Source organism: Phoca vitulina, unplaced genomic scaffold (genome assembly GCF_004348235.1).
Source record: "Phoca vitulina isolate PV1807 unplaced genomic scaffold, GSC_HSeal_1.0 scaffold52, whole genome shotgun sequence".
In the NCBI taxonomy this organism is placed as follows: Eukaryota; Metazoa; Chordata; class Mammalia; order Carnivora; family Phocidae; genus Phoca; species Phoca vitulina.
In genome coordinates this window covers 1,919,728-1,927,758 of record NW_022589755.1, presented here as the reverse complement: position 1 = coordinate 1,927,758, position 8,031 = coordinate 1,919,728, and the positions used below count along the sequence as shown (strand labels likewise).

General features: G+C 48.2%; 1 pseudogene; it reads left to right on the top strand.

Moving 5' to 3' along the window:
- The first annotated feature begins 200 nt into the window (after positions 1–200).
- On the top strand, positions 201–7,613 carry LOC116622041 (annotated as a pseudogene).
- The last annotated feature ends 418 nt before the right edge of the window (positions 7,614–8,031 follow it).

The window sequence follows — 8,031 nt, the reverse complement described above, 5'->3', positions numbered from 1 at the left end:
TTTAAAAAAAAAAAGATTGTATTTATTTGAGAGAAAGAGAGAGCTCCTGGGAGCAGGGGTGGGGGGGTGGGGTGTAAGCAGGGGTGAGGGGAGCAGAGGGCACGCTGAGAGGCCGAGGGCAGTGTTGAGACAGGGCAGGATCCCAGGACCCTGAGATCATGACCTGAGCTGAAGGCCGACACTTAACTGACTGAGCCACCCAGGCGCCCCTATTTCTGGACTTTTGATTCATGGATTCATACACTAGATGTTCTTGGATACTTTGTTCAACACGTTTGTGAGCTTTAATTGTGTTGTGTGTGGGCATCACTTGGTCATGTTTCCTGCTTTTTTGGGGGGTGAATGTTTCGCGTGTTCTCACGTTAAAGGACATTTGTGCAGCTTCAGGTTTGGCGCTGCTGTAAGATCTGGTGCGCGTCACGGTGCTCGAGTCCGTGCGTGACCACTAAACACGCATGTAGGAGTGGAAGGGCTTTGTCATAGAATCCGGATTCGTTACACGTAGATCCTGCCAAATGCATTGCTGCGGGTGACCGATTTACATGCCCCGCGGTGGGGAATGAACGCTGCCGGATGCCCTCCATCCCAAACCGTGGCTGGAAGCTCTGTTCTGGTGTTTGCTGCATACGGCGGTTTGTGGTAATGTCTCATAAGTTTTCTCTTGCATTTTCCTGAGCGTTAACAAATGTGTGGGTTTTTTTGTATATGGAATGTCCGTTCAATATTCCCTTTCTGACTCGTTTCAATTTCTTCCCCCATGTTTTCTACTCAAGTTTTTTTTCCTCTCCTTGCTCTATAGGAGCACTTCTGTGTTCAGGATATGAGTTCTTCTTCAAATGTATGTGTTGCTAATAACTTCCATGTCATACCTTGACTTTTCTTTTCTTTCTTTTTTTTTTTTTTTTTAAGATTTTTAAAATTTATTTGACAGAAAGAGACACAGCGAGAGAGGGAACACAAGCAGGGGGAATCGGAGAGGGAGAAGCAGGCTCCTTGCAGAGCAGGCAGCCCGATGCGGGGCTCGATCCCAGGACCCTGGGAGCATGACCTGAGCCGAAGGCAGATGCTTAACTGACTGAGCCACCCAGGCGCCTGATACCTTGACTTTTCATTCCCCCTTTTTGGGTAGAGTACTTAGTATTAATGTAGCCAAGTTTATCAGTTGCACTGGGTTAGAGGTCTACACATACCCCAGAGAATGGATCTCATCTTGTCCTCCAAGAGTTGGTTTTTGTTGTTGTTGTTGTTGTTGTTACCTTACCTTTACTTTTTCCTTTAGAGGGAACTTAAGTTTGAGACCACAGTGAGATGTCCTCACATCTGTCAAAATGGTTGTATCAAAAAGACAAGAAACGACAGATACGGAGAAAGGGGAACCCTCCTACACTGTTGGTGGGAATGCAAACTGGTGCAGCCCCTCTGGAAAACAGTATGGAGGTTCCTCAAAAAATTAAAAATAGAGCTACCCTACGATCCGGTAATTCCATTGCTGGGTATTTACCTGAAGAAAATGAAAAGGCTGATTCAAAAAGATGCACGCACCCCTATGTTTATTGCAGCATGATTTACAGTAGCCAAGATATGGAAGCAAGGTCAATTGATAGATGAATAAAGAAGATGTGGTGTATATACACAATGGAATATTCCTCTGCCATGAAAAAAGAATTTCTTGCCATTTGTGACAACATGGATGGACCTAGAGGGCATTATGCTAAGTGAAGTAAGTCAGAAGGAGAAAGACAAATACCGTGTGATTTCGCTTATATGTGGAATCTAAAAAAAACAAAAGAAAACAAAAAGCGAACGCACTTAAACAGAGAACAAACTGGTGGTTGCCAGAGGAAAGGTGGGTGGGGGTGAGTGAAATACATAAAGGGGATTAAGAGTACAGTTATAAAAGAAATAAGTCTCAAGGATTAAAAATACAGCACAGGGAATACAGCACAGTTAATAATACAATAACGTCGTACGCTGCCAGACAGTGATTACACTTACCGCGGTGAACACCGCGAGCCATGTATAGAAGTTGAATAGTGGAATCACTATGTTGTACAGCTGAAAGTAATATATTGTGTGTCAACGATACTTCAACTAAAAAGACAGAGAAGACTTGAGGGAAACATGCCGGACTGCAAATAGGGGAGATCTCTGCACATTCGAAGTAAATGTAATTTTTACTTTCTGCTTTGTGATTGTATTATTCTGGTTTTCTCCAAAGAGGATGTTTTTGTTTTCAGGAAGAAAAGTATTTTAGTTGGTTTACTTTAAAAAAATAAATAAATAAACAACTTTCATACATTAAAAAAAGGGAATAGTGTGAGACTGAGAAAAATTATTTTTCTCCCTCCTAATAGTTGTGAATTGGACTAGAGCCATTTATTGAAGACACTGTTCTTTCTTCATTTTTCTGCAGTGTCCTTTTTTTTTTCCTATAAGTTAAACAAAGGTGTATGTGTTGGTCAGTTTCTTCACTCTCTTTGCGAGTTCATTGATCAGATTTCCTTATTGCTCATTTCCGTAGCTTTGAGATTAGCTTTGCTTTCCATTTGGATTGTTCCTTTATATTCCCACGTAAACTTCAGATTCGGTTTGTCCAGTTTCTCACACACGCATGCACACACTCACACTCACACACACTCGTGGGATGTAGACTGAGGCGGCACAAAATTTATAAACTAATATCAGTCAAAAAGAAAACCTAAAATTATTGATTACTTGAATTTATAACATGCTCCCATCTGTGTAGTTCCTCTTTCATGCTTCTTTTTCATTTAATTGTCAGTAAAAATGTATATATTTAAGGTGCACAGCGGGATGATTAGATGTGTAATCATTTACATAGTGAAATGACTCGGACAGTCCAGCTATAGAGTTGCCGTTTTGTGTGTGTGACGCAAGCGCCCGAAAGCTCTCTCTACAAGTTTCCGGTATTCGTATTATTAAGTGTAGTCCCGCTGTTCCGGAGATCTCCAGACTTATTTACCCTGTATAAGTGCAACTTTGTCCCTGCTGACCAGTTTCTCCCCATTTGCCACCCCTGGCCACCACCGTTCTACTCTCTGCTTCTAAGTATTCAACTGTTTCAGACCCACATGCAAGTGAGATCATGCAGTCTTTTTTTTTTTTTTTAAGATTTTTAAAATATTTATTTGTCAGAGAGAGAGCAAGAGCAGGGTGGAGGGGCAGAGGGAGAGGGAGAAGCAGGCTCCCCGCTGGGCAAGGAGCCTGATGGAGGACTCGATCGCAGGACCCTGGGATCATGACCTGAGCCGAAGGCAGATGCTTAACCGACTGAGCCACCCAGGCATCCAGAGATCATGCAGTCTTTTTTGAGAAAGCTTTGCCATTGTTTCTTTGGGGCCAAGACACCAAACAAAAAAACCTACTTTCTATAGAAAGGGGCTTTGAAAATCAGTGACAGACTCCAAACCCCTCATTGTCTTTGGACGGACTGAAGGCCAAAGGATAACAATGTGCTGTCTCAAGGTCATATGTCTCAAGGTCAGAAGCAGGCCTGACAACCCTCCTGGTCTGCCTGGCACTGGAAAACTTGTGGGACGCAGGACTTTCAGTCGTAAAATCTGGACAGTCTTGGGAAGGCTGGGATGGGTGGGTTGCCCTACAAGTTGGAGAGGCCTTGTCTTTGTCTGGCCAAGGCTCATTTTTGTCTGTGTTCATGCACGATTACGGGGTCGTCTTGTTTCTGCCTCACTGCTTGGTGGTCGCAGAGCAGCCTTGTCTGAGGTGCGTACGCCGTGAAATTGCAGGTGTCCCACAGGAGAGCATAGGGGTCTGGCTCTCCCTTCCCATCTGTGAGCCCCTTCCTGGGCCACAACAGCTGGGATTCCTCTGTCCACTTCACACCCGGGGAACGTGACTCTCAGGAAGGCCCCAGAGCCAATCCACGGTGTGGCTGGGACGACCTCCGCACACCCAGACCCTGAGTCTCCATCTGCGGCCCAGATTCTGGAGGGAGGGAGCGATCCCCTCAGCCAAACTTTTCCTCTGATGGCTCTGAGAGATCCGTAAGGATTGTTTTTCCAATATCCTAGTCTAAGCTTTGCTAACAAGCATCCCCAGGTGGTGCCCAGGAGCCTCCAGAGACCACAGGGGTGTAGTTGGGTGCAGAGATTACTTAAATTACTCACCTCTCTCTGCTTTTTCAGTTCTCCCCCTGCCTCGGCTCCACCCGTCCCCACCGGGCTTTCCGGAAACTCTGTGGGGGACTGAAGAAAAAGATACAGACAGAGGGCGATCAGACGTTCTTATTCTCAGGGATCCTGCTTGGGAACGTGCTGGGGATCAAGATGTTGTACACAGGCTCCTTGGAATGATCTTCTTGTTCTCCCCAAAGTGTGAGAGCAGCCTGATTCCTGTTTGTGTGTGGCCTCTTCATGGAAGGAAGGGGTGAAGTTCCCGGATTAGACTCTGCTGGAACCAAGTGTGTGGCTGGGTATGGGAGAAGCGTGGGAAGAGGATGCTTAACCTGATACAGCTTCATCTGTCCATCCATCCTTCCATCTGTCTTTCCTTTCTTCCACCCTTCCATCTACCCACCCACCCATCTGTCCCTCCATCTACCCACCCATCCGTCCATCTTCCCATCCAACTGTCCTATTCCCTCTGCCTCCTGGCCATGCTAATCAGGTCCCTTTTCCTCCCAGTGCTCTCCCGTCATTTCCTTAGGAAGCATTTTTATCCCCTCATTAGGACAGGGTCCCTTCCCCTCATGTCAGAAACTCAAATTCCTACAAGCGCTAGGCGGGTACTATAGTGTTCCTAACTGCTCCTTTGTCCTAGTTTCAGACATGTCCTCTCTCATCGCCTTCAAATGACAGTTCAATTTGGGTGTCTGGTCAAAGGAGGAGATAAAGGTATACAACGTATTTTCTTCCCCATTAAAAAAAAAAATGGTATCTACTGTTCTCTCCTTCGCTGACGTGTACCCAAGTGTTCGCACATAATTCCTGCCTCCACCAAACTCACTTCCACATTTTTAGTTTAACAATATATTAGAAATCTGTCTATCTATCTATCTATCTATCTATCTATCTATCTATCTATCTATTTAGATATCTATTAGATAGATAGATAGATAGATATCAGTATACATAGTTTCCTTATTAGTTTCACTTCTGCACAGTGTTCTTGCCATGGATGGGCCACAATTTCTTTACCCAGTCCCGTATTTCTAGACGTTGTGATAGTTTTCCATCATCTGGAATACAACTTGGCATTTATGTTTTTAAACATGAATTTAAGGGGCGCCTGCCTAGCTCAGTTGGAAGAGCATATGACTCTTGATCTCAGGGTGGTGAGTTCAAGCCCCACATTAGGTGTAGAGATGACTTAAGTAAATGAATAAATAAAATTTTAAAAAATGTTAAAAATCTGTTTGAAAATAATCCCATTGATCTCAGTTTGCACATGTGATCCGTTGGCAGGATAAACAACTAGAGTTGCAGAACTTGGACACATGCAGATACAGTTTTTCAGGGAAGGGAGTGTGGTGGGAACAGAGCAAGGTCCTAGCACTGAGCGCACTAGTGTTACTTTTCAAATTTTTCTTTAGTCTATCAACTCCTGGGAGCTCAGGGCTTGGTTTTTTTTTTTGTTGTTTTTTCGTCCCCCACTGTAATTTCATTGCCTGGGATCGAGTCTGGACTGGGTAGAAGCTGCTCAGAGGTGCTTGTTGAATGAATGAATAAATGCATTGGAAAAACAATGAGTGAATCCATCCATATAAGTGGATTCATGAGTCAATGACTCAGTAATGAATGAATGAATGAAAGAGCCCACTAGCCAATATGTAAAAGAATCAGTGAAGGAACGATCCAATCTCTTCCACGATCCACCAGTCTACAAATCCACCAATCCACCAATCAATGGCTGTATAATTGGATGGGTCTGTGAGTGCTTCTGCACGGTGGAATGTATTAAGCAAACATTCTTCAGCAAGGGCCACAGCAATGCAGGGGTAAAGGGGTCATCACGTGAATGTTGGTGACTTGAAAGAGCCCAACTGTATTTATAAAAAGCTGCCGGTTTCTGAACAACCTCTCAAGACTATCCACATTTTCCCACCCAGCCGGAGTTTCGGAAGGGGCATGGACGGCCAGAACAGCACAGGGGAGATCTACTTCGTCCTGCTCGGGCTCTCCCAGTACCTGTGGGCTCAGACCGTCTTCTTCTGCTTGCTCCTCCTGTCCTACGTCATCACCCTTTTCGGGAACTGCCTCATCCTGCTCCTGATCTGCTGTGATCCCCGGCTCCACATGCCCATGTACTTCTTCCTCAGCAACGTGTCCTTCCTGGACGTGGGCTACACCACATCCAGCGTGCCCCAGATCCTCATCAACTGCTTGGTGACCGTTCCTGCCATCTTGCTAGGACAGTGCTTGGCCCAGATGGCCGTGGGCTCTATCTGGGTGTCGTGGAGTGTCTCCTGCTGGCCGCCATGGCCTATGATCGCTGTGTGGCCATCGTGGACCCCCTGCGCCACTCCGTGTGTATGGGGCCCTGGCTTTGCAGCCTGTTGGCCGGGACCTCGTGGACAGCGGCGTTCCTGCTGACCGTGGTCCCTGCTGACCATGCCCTTGGAGTTCTGCGGCCGCCAGATCATCATTCACTTCTTGTGCGAGCTCCTGGCCCTGCTCAAGCTGACCTGCTCTGACCTGCAGTTCTATGAGCCGCTCATGGTGGGCACCAGTGCCCTGGCTCTGCTGGTTCCCTTTGCCTTCATCGTGGCCTCCTATGGAAGGATCCTGGTGGCCATGCTGCGGATGCGCTCCACAGAGGGCCACGGCAAGGCCTTTTCCACGTGTGGGTCTCACCTCACGGTGGTGGCGCTCTTCTATGGCATGGCCATCTCCATGTACATGATGCCTCAGGACAAGATCGTCCGTGACCGAGACAAGATCGTCTCCATGTCCTACGGTGTCCTCACCCTCATGATGAACCCCCTCATCTACAGCCTGCGGAACAAGGACATGAAAGGCGCCTTCAGGAGGCTCTTGGGGAAAAAGGCTGACTTCCAAGATGTGGGGCCGAGGAGGGGGGAATAAATTGATATTCTGGATTGCCTACTCTGGGCTGTAAAGTGTGAGTTACTTCTTTGCCACCGTTCTACGGAGGATGTATCTCACACACACACACACTCACACACACACGGACTCTTATTTTAAAGAAGTATTTCCTCTGAGGAAGTCAAGCAAGAGCCAATTCTCCGTGTGTGTGTGTGAGTGTGAATGAGTGTGTGTGAGATGCGGACACGAAAGAGACTGTCCCGGACGTTCTCGATGGCTGAAGGGGAGGAGGGATGGATCCACGTCGACCGACTCTCGCCGCTGGTTCGGGACCCGGTGGCCAGCCCCAGCCAGAGGTGTGTCTAGCCGCTTCTGCTGCCTCGGGAGCCCCTCCAGGAAGCTGCACCCCGTGGGCGCACTGCAGAGGCGCGGGGCTGCTGTCTCCGTGACCCCTGCACGGCCGTCCCGTCCCGCCGGGGCCGTGTCTTTCTGCCCAGCACTGCGGAAGTCTGGGATTGTACCTCCTCAGCACCTCGTGTGTTAAATAGATGCTGGAAAAGACATGGGGCTTCTGGGTGGGGGACAGAGCGTCAGGACTCACGGCTGAAGGTGTACTTTGTGCTCGTTTGTTCTGTTCTCCGCGTGCTCCGAGTCCCACGGGGAGGCGAGCAAGGGGCTCGTGGCGGATGGCTGCCCGGCGCGGGCTGTGCTTCGGGGCAGGGACGCTGGGTTTGGAGGGTTTACTCTCGTTACAGGGTTTCTCACAGCAAACACAGCCCTGACAGGTGGCCGGGTGGAGGAGGGTCGTTGGGTTGGCACTGCCGTCATGCCCGGTAGGAAATCTGCGTGGATACTTGGGACCCGGTGATGACTGCTTCCCGCCCCCCGCCCCCACCCTCCGGTCCGCCCCAGCCTGGGCCCGTGTGGCCAGAGGGGAGCACGGAAGCACAGAGAGTGACGCTGAGTAGCACCAAGACCCAACACTAGGCTGTGCATACTCGAGTAA